This window comes from Megalobrama amblycephala, linkage group LG2 (assembly GCF_018812025.1).
Source record: "Megalobrama amblycephala isolate DHTTF-2021 linkage group LG2, ASM1881202v1, whole genome shotgun sequence".
In the NCBI taxonomy this organism is placed as follows: Eukaryota; Metazoa; Chordata; class Actinopteri; order Cypriniformes; family Xenocyprididae; genus Megalobrama; species Megalobrama amblycephala.
The window spans coordinates 28,993,679-29,005,785 of NC_063045.1; positions in this window are offsets into that span (position 1 = coordinate 28,993,679).

Consider the following 12,107-nt stretch of genomic DNA (forward strand, 5'->3'; position numbering starts at 1 on the left):
TTCACAAAGAAACAGTGACAGCTGGCAGGACGTTTGCCAGCTCAGCTGCACACTGTGGGACAGAAGTGTTACAATGACTCTCCTCTTACATTGCCTGGTTACACGCAAAAACCCAACGTGACCACTGATCACCATAAACAGGCCTCAGCCTTATTGACTAGTGTGTTTGCAAGAGAATATTCAAACCACAGTATTTCAGTGGATCGTGTTCTACAACATACAAGAAATACTCAAAAAAATAAATAAAATAAAAATAGACGGAAGTTTTAAAACCCACAAAACTAAACTACAAAAAGTACTATAATGGTACTGTAGTATAGTGACCAGATTGTATTACCATTTTTTATTATTATTTTTTTTTTAATATACAGTATACCAATGTACAGAATAATTAACTTAGTGTTATATTATGGTATTTACATGCAATTACAATGAGACATATTAAGGTGTTGTGCCTCGTGGAATATCAACATGATTTCTAAGAAGTGTCATGCCAATGTCACAGTTGCTCTCTCTGGGTTGCCTTGCCCTCATGGGCATTTGTCCAGAATGCCACTGTTGTGTATGTGTATGTTGGCAGTAGCTCTCAGCACTGATTAGAGAACAACAGCAGCAACAGGAAACCTTGAAACACCTTGACAACTATCTACACCTGCTCTTATGATGGAAGTGTCCAAGTCAACATGGCTATCGGCACATTGCTACTCTGCTGCTCTCTAAACAATCACATCCTCAGCTCTGTCAGCATTACATGAAGATAAAACACTCAAATCCTGCAATCGGTGTCCTCTGTCCTCACTGGTCAAATTTCTTATAATTGTATTTAATTTTTCATTGTGCTTTTGTCAGAAGGGTAACATGCTAACAGGTGCATTTTTTCAAAACTCGTCAAGAATAAGTCTGGGTCATTTTTCAACCTGAAGAAAGAAATTACAAAAGTGTTTTTATATAGAAATTATTGTTATAAAAGTTTGTTACATAATATAAGTGTGTGTACTGTGTATATTTATTATGTATATATAAATATACACACATACATGCATATATATGTGTGTGTATTTATATATAAATAATAAATCCACATAGTACACATATATATATATATATATATATATATATATATTATTTTTATATATATATTTATTTTTAATTAATACTTAAGTAAATATTTTTGTGAAACCATATTTTGAATGGTAGCTTATCTCGGTTTTATAAGAATTATAAGATATATTTTTAATATATAATGTTAAAAGTTAATATATTTAATATATTTTTTTATGTCAGTCAAGCGGGTTAGCGCTTCACAGTTAGCATCTCTGTGTTGTGTCCAGCCTGGTGGACCTTCCCAGTGTGAACTTCTCACCCCCACAGCGGAGCAGTTGGCGTTCATCCAGTGCGTGCTGTACCGCACCATTCACTCCCTCACCCGATGCAGGGCATCACTCACCAAGAGCTCTAACACAGACGGTATTCCAGGTATTTCAGTGAGTGACAGGATTTAATAACATGTAAAAATAATTCTCTATTATTAAGGGCCTGCTAACGAATTTTTTGGGTCCCTGACAAGAACAGTAACCCGGGCCAAGGTGGCGGCTCCTTTGGCTTAGCTTTCTTTAAACCCCTGTCAGGAAAGAGTAATGACCTGGTGAATATTCACGAAAGCTCATGGCTCTGTGCCAAATGGACATCTCTGTGTTTCTACCATGGCTGGTTTTGATGGCTATGCAAAACAGGCATATACATGCATATCCATACTGTAAATACATCTGAGGACAGGTCAACACTGGGATAACTAAAAGATTCTCCAAAGTTAATCTGAGAAAATGTACTGCCCATAAATATTTATTGTCACCCATGAAACTATATTTTGGATCATTTTTATTTAATAGTCAATCAATTAAAATGAGTCTATGACATGTCCACAACAAAGAAAAGTAAAAATCTTAAAACCATGTTGCAAGGTTTTAGAAATGTACTGTATTCATGTTGGTTTCATATGGTTTTAAAAAAAAAACTTTTATACCATTTTCAAGAAAAGTTTAATTAATGTAATGACTGTAAATTGTCATTTGGTTTAACCATCAAGAAAAGTAATAACATATTTTCCATACAACTTGAAAATGAGTGTACACATCTTAATCATAATTAAGTTTTTAGATTTCTTTTTTCAAGGTAAAAATATATAATTTTACAAATATCATGAATTCATAACTATTTTTAACTTTTTAGGGAGTTGTACCACATGACATTTTACAGCCTGAACTACCTTGCCTTGGCAGGGGTCCTCTCTATAATGTAATTTCCTGTTTATGGATTTTTTTAACCATGTTTGTTACATGTTGGTTGCATCACATGACTTTGATCTGATGGACAAAAGTTTTATTTTAAATATATAATAATATTTTACAGAAGAGGATTAGGGCCAAGCAATAATAAAAAATAAAACCATCTCGAGATTAAAGTTGTTAAATTTCGAGAAAAAAGTTGAAATAAAATGTTGAGAAAAATCTCGTAATTTAATGAGTTTATTCTCAACATTTTATTTCGACTTTTTTCTCGAAATTTAACAAGTTTTTTCTCGAAATTTAACAACTTTAATCTCGAGATGGTTATATTTTTTTATTATTGCTTGGCCCTAATCCTCTTCCGTAATACTTAAACTAAATCTATATATTATTAATATTTTTATCAATATTTCATTATATATTATAGTAACTGTTTCATAAATATTCTTTCTTTTCTAAAAAAAAATAAAAAAAGATTATTCTGAAAATAAATATCTATTTATTTTCTTTATTATGAAATCAGAAAAGTTGTATCACCCTGACATGTCTTTAAAGAGGTGTTTTCAAGTTACTGTTTGCTTTCAAATCACAAAACAAACTAAACAGACAAAAAAAGTCACCAAAATGCTAACTGAATTAGTTCTATGATGTGTCATTGAATTTAATATATTGCAGTTAATTGCAAATATCTCCAAAGAAAATCCCCCAAATGAAGATAATTCAAAGACAAAAGATAAGTTGCAATATTATTGTTGTTGGTATGGTTAGTGTGTCTTTAATTTAATTCCAGGGTTTGATTATTGTTTTTCCAATTTGATTGAAACCATGTATGAGGTTTCATTTCCAAATAGAATTAGTGAAAAAATGATTTTTACTCACATTTAACAGTTTGAGGTTGTTATTTTTGGACCCTGCGAACTGCACAACTTAAGAGCATAGTGACGTTTTGCTATTTAGCGTATTGCTATTCCTCAGATTTCATGTGAAGCCATATGCTCGAAACATCATTGAATAACATGCTCGATGTGGGAGCTCTTTAAGTGAGTGGTTATGAAACAATTTTGCATGTTACCAAGGTTTTTGAAGTCCGATAGTAAGAGCAAACGCTTGGAATCGCGTTGTTAATTCGGCATGTAATTCAACGTGAAGTTAGCATTAGCTAACAACAGAGGCATTACCGAGATGTCTAAGAATGTGTGGCAAGCAGTGATCCCAGCCATAGATAAGGTCCCATCTGTTGTGTTACCTCCAGCAGGCCTATAACTGGAACCAGACAGGTCCCGTCACTTGTTCAGTGGGTTCCGAGGCCTGGGTTGGATTAGGACCAGTGTTGAGCCATGCTAGTTATTATTGTAGATTCGAAAGGGCTGAAGACGGTCTCTTTCTTCTTCTCTCTAGTTTCTGGCAGGATTAACATGCAAGCCTGTTTTTCTCAGGCCGCTATCAGTAGATCTCTACAGGCGGCCACAGTCCATCACAACTTGGCCCTTCCGTCTCACTCAGGACATGGCAATGTGACATCTTCTTCTTATTGTTAATTTAATTAGATGTGCCAGCAGGAAAAACACTGTTTTAGTCCCTCTCGCTTTTCAGAGTAATTGGATGTTGTGTTTGGCCAAAGCTAATGGTTGAACGGGTGCAGAATCATGGGGGAGCGAGGGAGTGAACAGTGCAGGACTGTCGCAGGATTATGTTTTTCATAGCTTAACCTTACATCAAATATAATTTTGTCAATTTGAACAGAAATCTTGTCGAAGTCTCTGTAAGGTGACATGCTATTTTCTACATTTGATTTGTGTGACATTTCTTATCTATGAAGCCCCTAGAGGGGACATGGTGATGGAAAAAAATATGAGATGGGGGGAAAAATTGCCTGCAAAACGTGTTCTCTCACAAAAGTATTGTGTTTCCCCAAGAAACTGTGCGTTATCCCACAAAACGTGTTCTTTTGCAAAAGTATTGTGTTTCCCCAAGAATCTGTGCGTTATCCCACAAAATGTGTTCTTTCACAAAAGCATTGCGTTCCTGTGTAACTCTGTTAACCCACAAAATGTGTTCTCTCACAAAAGTATTGTGTTCCCCCAATAAACTGTGCGTTATCCCACAAAACGTGTTCTTTCGCAAAAGTCACAAAAGTATTGCGTTCCCGTGTAACTCTGAATGTGTTCTCTCACAAAGTATTGTGTTCCCCAAGAAACTGTGTTTCCCACAAAACGTGTTCCCCCAAGAAACTGCGTTATCCCACAAAACGTGTTCTTTCACAAAAGTATTGCGTTCCCGTGTAACTCTGTTAACCCACAAAATGTGTTCTCTCACAAAAGTATTGTGTTCCCCCAAGAAACTGTGTTATCCCACAAAACGTGTTCTTTCGCAAAAGTATTGTGTTCCCCCAAGAAACTGCGTTATCCCACAAAACGTGTTCTTTCGCAAAAGTATTGTGTTCCCCCAAGAATCTGTGCCTTATCCCGCAAAATGTGTTCTTTCAAAAAAGTATTGCGTTCCCGTGTAACTCTGTTAACCCACAAAATGTGTTCTCTCACAAAAGTATTGTGTTCCCCCAAGAAACTGTGTGTTATCCCGCAAAACGTGTTCTTTCGCAAAAGTATTGTGTTCCCCCAAGAAACTGTGCGTTATCCCTCAAAACGTGTTCTTTCGCAAAAGTATTGTGTTCCCCTAAGAAACTGTGCGTTATCCCGCAAAACATGTTCTTTCGCAAAAGTATTGTGTTCCCTAAGAAACTGTGCGTTATCCCGCAGAACGTGTTCTTTCGCAAAAGTATTGTGTTCCCTAAGAATCTGTGCGTTATCCCGCAAAACGTGTTCTTTCGCAAAAGTATTGTGTTCCCCCTGGAAACTGTGCGTTATCCCGCAAAACGTGTTCTTTCGCAAAAGTATTGTGTTCCCCCTGGAAACTGTGCGTTATCCCGCAAAACGTGTTCTTTCGCAAAAGTATTGTGTTCCCTAAGAAACTGTGCGTTATCCCGCAGAACGTGTTCTTTCGCAAAAGTATTGTGTTCCCTAAGAATCTGTGCGTTATCCCGCAAAACGTGTTCTTTCGCAAAAGTATTGTGTTCCCCCTGGAAACTGTGCGTTATCCCGCAAAACGTGTTATTTCGCAAAAGTATTGTGTTCCCCCTGGAAACTGTGCGTTATCCCGCAAAACGTGTTCTTTCGCAAAAGTATTGTGTTCCCCTGGAAACTGTGCGTTATCCCGCAAAACGTGTTCTTTCGCAAAAGTATTGTGTTCCCCCTGGAAACTGTGCGTTATCCCGCAAAACGTGTTCTTTCGCAAAAGTATTGTGTTCCCCCTGGAAACTGTGCGTTATCCCGCAAAACGTGTTCTTTCGCAAAAGTATTGTGTTCCCCCTGGAAACTGTGCGTTATCCCGCAAAACGTGTTCTTTCGCAAAAGTATTGTGTTCCCCCAAGAATCTGTGCGTTATCCCGCAAAACGTGTTCTTTCGCAAAAGTATTGCGTTCCCCCAAGAAACTGTGCGTTATCCCACAAAATGTGTTCTCTCACAAAAGTATTGCGTTCCCCCAAGAAACTGTGCGTTATCCCACAAAACGTGTTCTTTCGCAAAAGTATTGCATTCCTGTGTAACTCTGTTAACCCACAAAATGTGTTCTCGCAAAAGTATTGCCTTCCCCCGAATAAACAAAGTTTCTCAAGAGAACGCAATAGCATAGAAATGTATTTCTCTTTCTCCCATCTTATTTCTTATCAACACCATCACCATGTTCCTTTAGGATCTCCGTACTTATCTGATAGCTGCATACAATGAAAATTCCCAGGGCCACATTACACATGCGTGCAGATGTTCCACCTTTTCTTCAGACCCCCTTCCGCTCCGAGCCTTGATTTTAGCACAATATTACAAACTATAAATGCGGCAGATTGTGTCCTGTGATAAGTCAAAACAAGCTATACCAAAATAAACACACTGCCAACTCGAGGGCCAATCAGAATCTCTCAAAAATACCAAAACAGGAGGCCCGCTGACAAGACGCATTAAGCGTGACATGCTGAAAGCAACCGGCAGGCTCTTGTGTCCTAGTGACCTTGCTTTAGGAAAAGATCAAACTGCCGCCACACTATCCCAAACCCAACCATACTTCCAGCCCGGTGTCAATCTTAACAAACCACATGGATTGTCGGTCAATTACGAATGTCTAATTAACTTGGACAAAAGACTAATATTGGCTTGGCATGAGGGCTAGAGCCTTTTGTTTTTAGAGCGAATAGGTTGGTGGTATAGAGCGTGAAACAATCTGTGTTTTGTATGAGCTTTCTTGAGACACAGAAGTGCGCAAGCTTGGCTGTGGGACTCAGTCTGGATCCAAAATTCGGATCTGTACCCAATTAGCTGGCTCAAAATCATGGGCTTACAATTCCTGGCCCACGTTATGGACTGAAAGGGAGGAGATGGGGAAGAAAAGATGAGAAAATGTACAGGGCAATGGGACTGCTCTTGGAAACAATCTGGCCAAGTTTAAATTGTCTTAATTGAATCTGCTATGAAAATGACTAGGTTTTTTCTTTGAAATGGGTGCCTATTTCACTTTTGAATGCTGATTTTTAAAATGCATTCTATCAGACAATTATTAGCACTTATATAATGTCAATCTCAAGGTAAAGTACAAATTATTATGGTGGGATTTTCATAAGTTGTGACTGGGAACATAACATTTCAAACTCAAATAAAAGATGACGCAGCCAAAAATCTGGATTCCAAAGACAAAAAGAGAAACAGGAGAAAAAGTACAGCTAGTCACCAGAGTATGTGAGCAATATAGCTCAAATGAACAACTTTATGTGTTTCTGCCTGGGTTTCTTGAAATTTAAAAACCCATGTTGTCTTTCATTCCAATATATCTCTATTATTACCCCATCATGAGCACAATGTGCATTTTAACGGCCTTCAATGCAACTGCATGTCAGCAAGTATTCATATTCATGTTAATGGACTACTGGCAGTCAAAATGTGGAAGGAATCGATGTGATTGAATTGTGAAATATTACGGACGGACGGACAGACGGACAGATGATGAGACCAAAATGGACCTTTTTGAACTGAGCTCCAAGCACTATATTTGGTGAATAGCAAACACAGCATAACTACTGGTGTGTTCTGGAAGCATGGTGGTGGCAGCATTATGTTGTGGGGGTGTTTCACTTCAGCGGGGACTGGACGATTGCAGGGAAAATAGATGCTGTCAGGTACAAAATTCTTGAGGAAAACCTGTGGCCCTCTGATAGACAGCTGAGGATGGGCAGGTCATTCACCTTCCAGCATGACAATGATCCAAAACATACCACCAAATGAACAACACAACGGCTGAAGGGTAGGAAGGCGAATGTCAATGAGTGGCCAAGTCAGAGCCCTGACTTAAACGCTTGGAAAATCAATGGATGGGAAGAGAGCCGTCCATTGCCGCTCACCACAGAAACTGACTAAACTTGAACAATTCTGCAAGGAAGAATGGGCAAATATTCCCCAATCTAGGTGTGCAAAGCTAGTACAGACACATCCAAAAAGATTAATGGTTATAATTAGAACAAAAGGTGGCTCTATGAAGTACTAAATCAGGGGACTGATGACTTTTCCAACCCTGTTATTCTAGTTTTTCAATTTTTAATAATCCTCCAGAATGTTTTAAAATGTTATTTTCACTTTGATGACGAGTGTAGCTGACGCTGGTAGGTCAGCTGTGGGTTATGTATGACATATTGGTGATTTCAGGGGTTTAATTTTATTATTTTCATAACTTTATATTTTAAATGTGTATTTTTGTGTATGTGTGCCAATTTCATAGTTTTGTTGGTATTGTATAGTATTATTGTTGTATTCATAGTTTGTCTAAATTGAGTGTCATGTGACTCTTCCTGATTTACTTAAAGGATTAGTCCACGATTCCAAAGGATTAGTCCACTTTTAAATAAACTTTTCCTGATAATTTACTCACCCCCATGTCATCCAAGATGTCCATGTCTTTCTTTCTTCAGTCGAAAAGAAATTAAAGTTTTTGATGAAAACATTCCAGGATTTTTCTCCTTATAGTAGACTTGAATGGGCACCAAATGATTGAAGGTCCAAATTAGTTTCACTTCAGCTTCAAATTGTTCTACACGATCCCAGATGAGAAATAAGGGTCTTATCTAGTGAAACCAGTGCTCATTTTCTGAAAAAAATTGAAAATTATATAAGTTTTAACCTTAAATGCTCATCTTGAACTAGCTCTCTTCTTCTTCTCCTCTATTAGAATTCCAGCAATGTAGACACTGCTAAGTGTATTACTGCCCTCCACAGGTCAAAGTTTGAACTAATTATTATATACTATTTTACTAGCATATTGCATATAAACATTAGTTCAAACTTTGGCCTGTGGAGGGCAGTATTACGCTTAGCAGCGTCTATACTGCTGGAATTCAAATAGAGGAGAAGAAGAAGAGAGCTAGTTCAAGATGAGCATTTCTGGTTAAAACTTATATAATTTTCAATTTTTTTCAGAAAATGAACAATGGTTTCTCTAGATAAGACCCTTATTTCTCATCTGGAATGTTTTCATCAAAAACCTTAATTTCTTTTTGACTGAAGAAAGAAAGACATGGACATCTTGGATGACATGGGGGTGAGTAAATTATCAGGAAACGTTTATTTAAAAGTGAACTAATCCTTTAACCTGGAAATGTTAGCGCCAACAGGATGGCGATACGCAAATACAGATAAATGTTAGTGATCCTGACCATTCTACTGCTGGTTACCAGGCAAGCACGGTAAAAGTGTTAATATTTTGTACATTCTTTTATTCGTTTTTCATCTCTTTAGTGGTGTGTGTAAATCTGTTTGTTGTGTTTGTTTGTTCTAGTTTGCACGTTTTGCTAGTTTGTTTAATAATAAATAAAAACGCATGGACATCAGTACTTTGGAATCATGGACTCTTTAATAACCAGCGAGTAGTTACAATGAGGGTTATAATGTGTACATACAGCTCAACAAAGTTAGACTTTTATTTATTTTCCAGGGTGTAATGTGACAAAAGTTAAAGGATTAGTCCACTTTCAAATCAAATTTTCCTGATAATTTACTCACCCCCATGTCATCCAAGATGTTCATGTCTTTCTTTCGTCCTACGCCTTCCCTATTCTACAATAATAAGGCGTAGGACATACAGCGTAAGCTTTTTGAAGAATACAGAAAGCAGAAGCACGTGCAAGGCGATCATTTGTGTTTATAAAGCATATACAGTTGTATTTTTTTTCGAAAATGACCGATCATTTCGCTAGATAAGACCCTTATTCCTCGTCTGTTTAAAGCCCTTTGAAGCTGCACTGAAGCTGTTAGTAGTTTTGATCTTCAACCGTTTGGAGGCCATTGAAGTCCACTATAAGGAGAATAATCCTGGAATGTTTTCATCAAAAACCTTCATTTCTTTTCGACTGAAGAAAGAAAGACATGAACATCTTGGATGATATGGGTGTGAGTAAATTATCAGGAAAATTTTATTTTAAAGTGAACTAATCCTTTAAAGATTTTCATAGGCTATGACTTTCCATAGGCACTATTTAAGACACTTGAAGTAATAGAAGATTTTTGTGTTCTAATTGAAATGTTGTGGACACAAATGGTCCTCATTTACTGTTCTGTGCCCGTTCAACACATAGACTTTAAATGAAGGGTCCAGTTCAAAGAGGTTGTGCTTGACAGACATGAACCCCTGTCAAAACATGCCTATAGTCATCAATCATCTAACCATCATACTACCACACACATGCACGCCAATGTGCAATTTCTTTTTTCAATTATCAGGTTTGTGGTGGCATTTAATCAGCACGAATACTTGTGCTTGAATCTCTCCAGAGCTGCGGTTCATCCAGAGGTCATCATTCACTCAATCGCTCTCACTCACTTGCATTCATTTCAGTTCAATAGCGCTTCGACATGGAACATGGTCAAGCTGCAAAATGTAGGTCACATGCTGCCCTCTAGTGGTCAGTCTTCATAGTCAATCCAAATAGATGAATTGCATTTGGTACATAAGCATTATATCACACTTGCAGTGCATTATGATGATTTTTCATTTCAGAAATATTTTTTTCCCAAAAGACCAATTTGGCAACAGTGTAGAAAATGAAAAACAAAACCTGTAGATTTTCAGGTTTATCTAACAATAATATATCTTGAAGACTGTGACAGGCTGGCTGTATTTATTACAGTAAAAATGTATTACAGTAATGCAAATTAAAATTGTTATATTTAATATTTATTATTATTAATAAGTTATTACTTTATATTATTTAATATACATTTTTATTATTGAATGCAGCTATAATTGCAAGTTTTAATAAGAAATTTCAATAAGAAAATTTCCATTTAAGTTATGAGTCAAAAACAAAACAGACAGTATATATCCTCCTGGGACCCAGGAATAGACTTTTGTCCTCTGTAGTGGACACTGTATTTTAGTGATTTACTCTGACATCATGTCACAGTTTTAAGTCTGGGTGTCCTGTAAAGAGCACATTCAGGGCTTTGCAGAGAAACCACATTTTTAGAGGTTTCGCCATGACAACAACAACTCCTTGGTCTTTAAATATGACTGAAAATCAAAATTAGCACTTAATAAATAATTTGTAATTATCATTGAAATCATTAATTTTCAAATTGTTTGTTATAAATCAGCATCTCAGGAAAATGTTATGGGGTTTATAATCAAAATATGACTTTCTGTTACAAAACGGCATTGATTTCATACATGTCCAGTGTAGAGGACAACAGGACTTAAATCATGTTTATCAGGCATTTTAGGAGACACAACAAGTGAATAGGGAAATAAATTATATATCAATATTCCTATTAATTATTAGATATTATTATGAAAATGTTGCCAAATATTACTCCCATTACACTTCTTTTTTCATTGCATGTTGCTCCAGGAACACATTAATATGCCAATAGATACAGTGTATAAAATGCATTGTATTGAATGGGAAAACACATGTTTTGCATGAAGTAAAATGGTATATCGATTCATTCCGTTCCATCTTTCATAACATAGTTGAGAATCATCTTTATACAAAATTTGGTTAAAAAAAAAATCCTGAAGCCTAAAAATTGATTCGTGCCTATACATGTCATTTCATGTCATTTTATTTTTTAAACAATTTAGTCCTGGTGTCCACTACAGAGGACACCATAAATAAAATATGCATAAAATATGAATAAAATATATTTTTCAAAAATGTTTTTTTTTTTCTTCCCCAATTTGTTTCTGCAAATGCTCTAAACAATGTAATGATGTGAAAAAATACTAAATTCAAAAAACTTTTTTTTTTCTGCGTCTCAGGAGGATATATATATATATATATATATATATATATATATATATATATATATATATATATATATATATATATATATATATAAAATGCACAAATGTATTATTATTATTAGTTTTAATTTTTAAATGGGCCACTCTGTGCTAGTCTTTATGTGCAAATGTCACAGCACAAACCTTGTATCTAAATAAGCAATTAAGCCATTATCTAATAAAAAATGCATTTGCATACATTTCTAGAACACATATCTTAACTTTTTTTTTTTTACAGAGGGGATGTTTTATATCACTTTATATCACTACATAAATGAGAAAATACTGTCAAAAGAAAGCAAAGCAAAAAAAAAAAAAAAAAAACAGAATATAGATAAGAATAAAACTAAGGTTTTCCTATGTTTGTCTGAATTTACTGTGAAATAGTATGTTTTAGCCATGTATTATTTTACTCTAGTTTGGTTTTTGACAGACAGCATGGATAAAAGCAA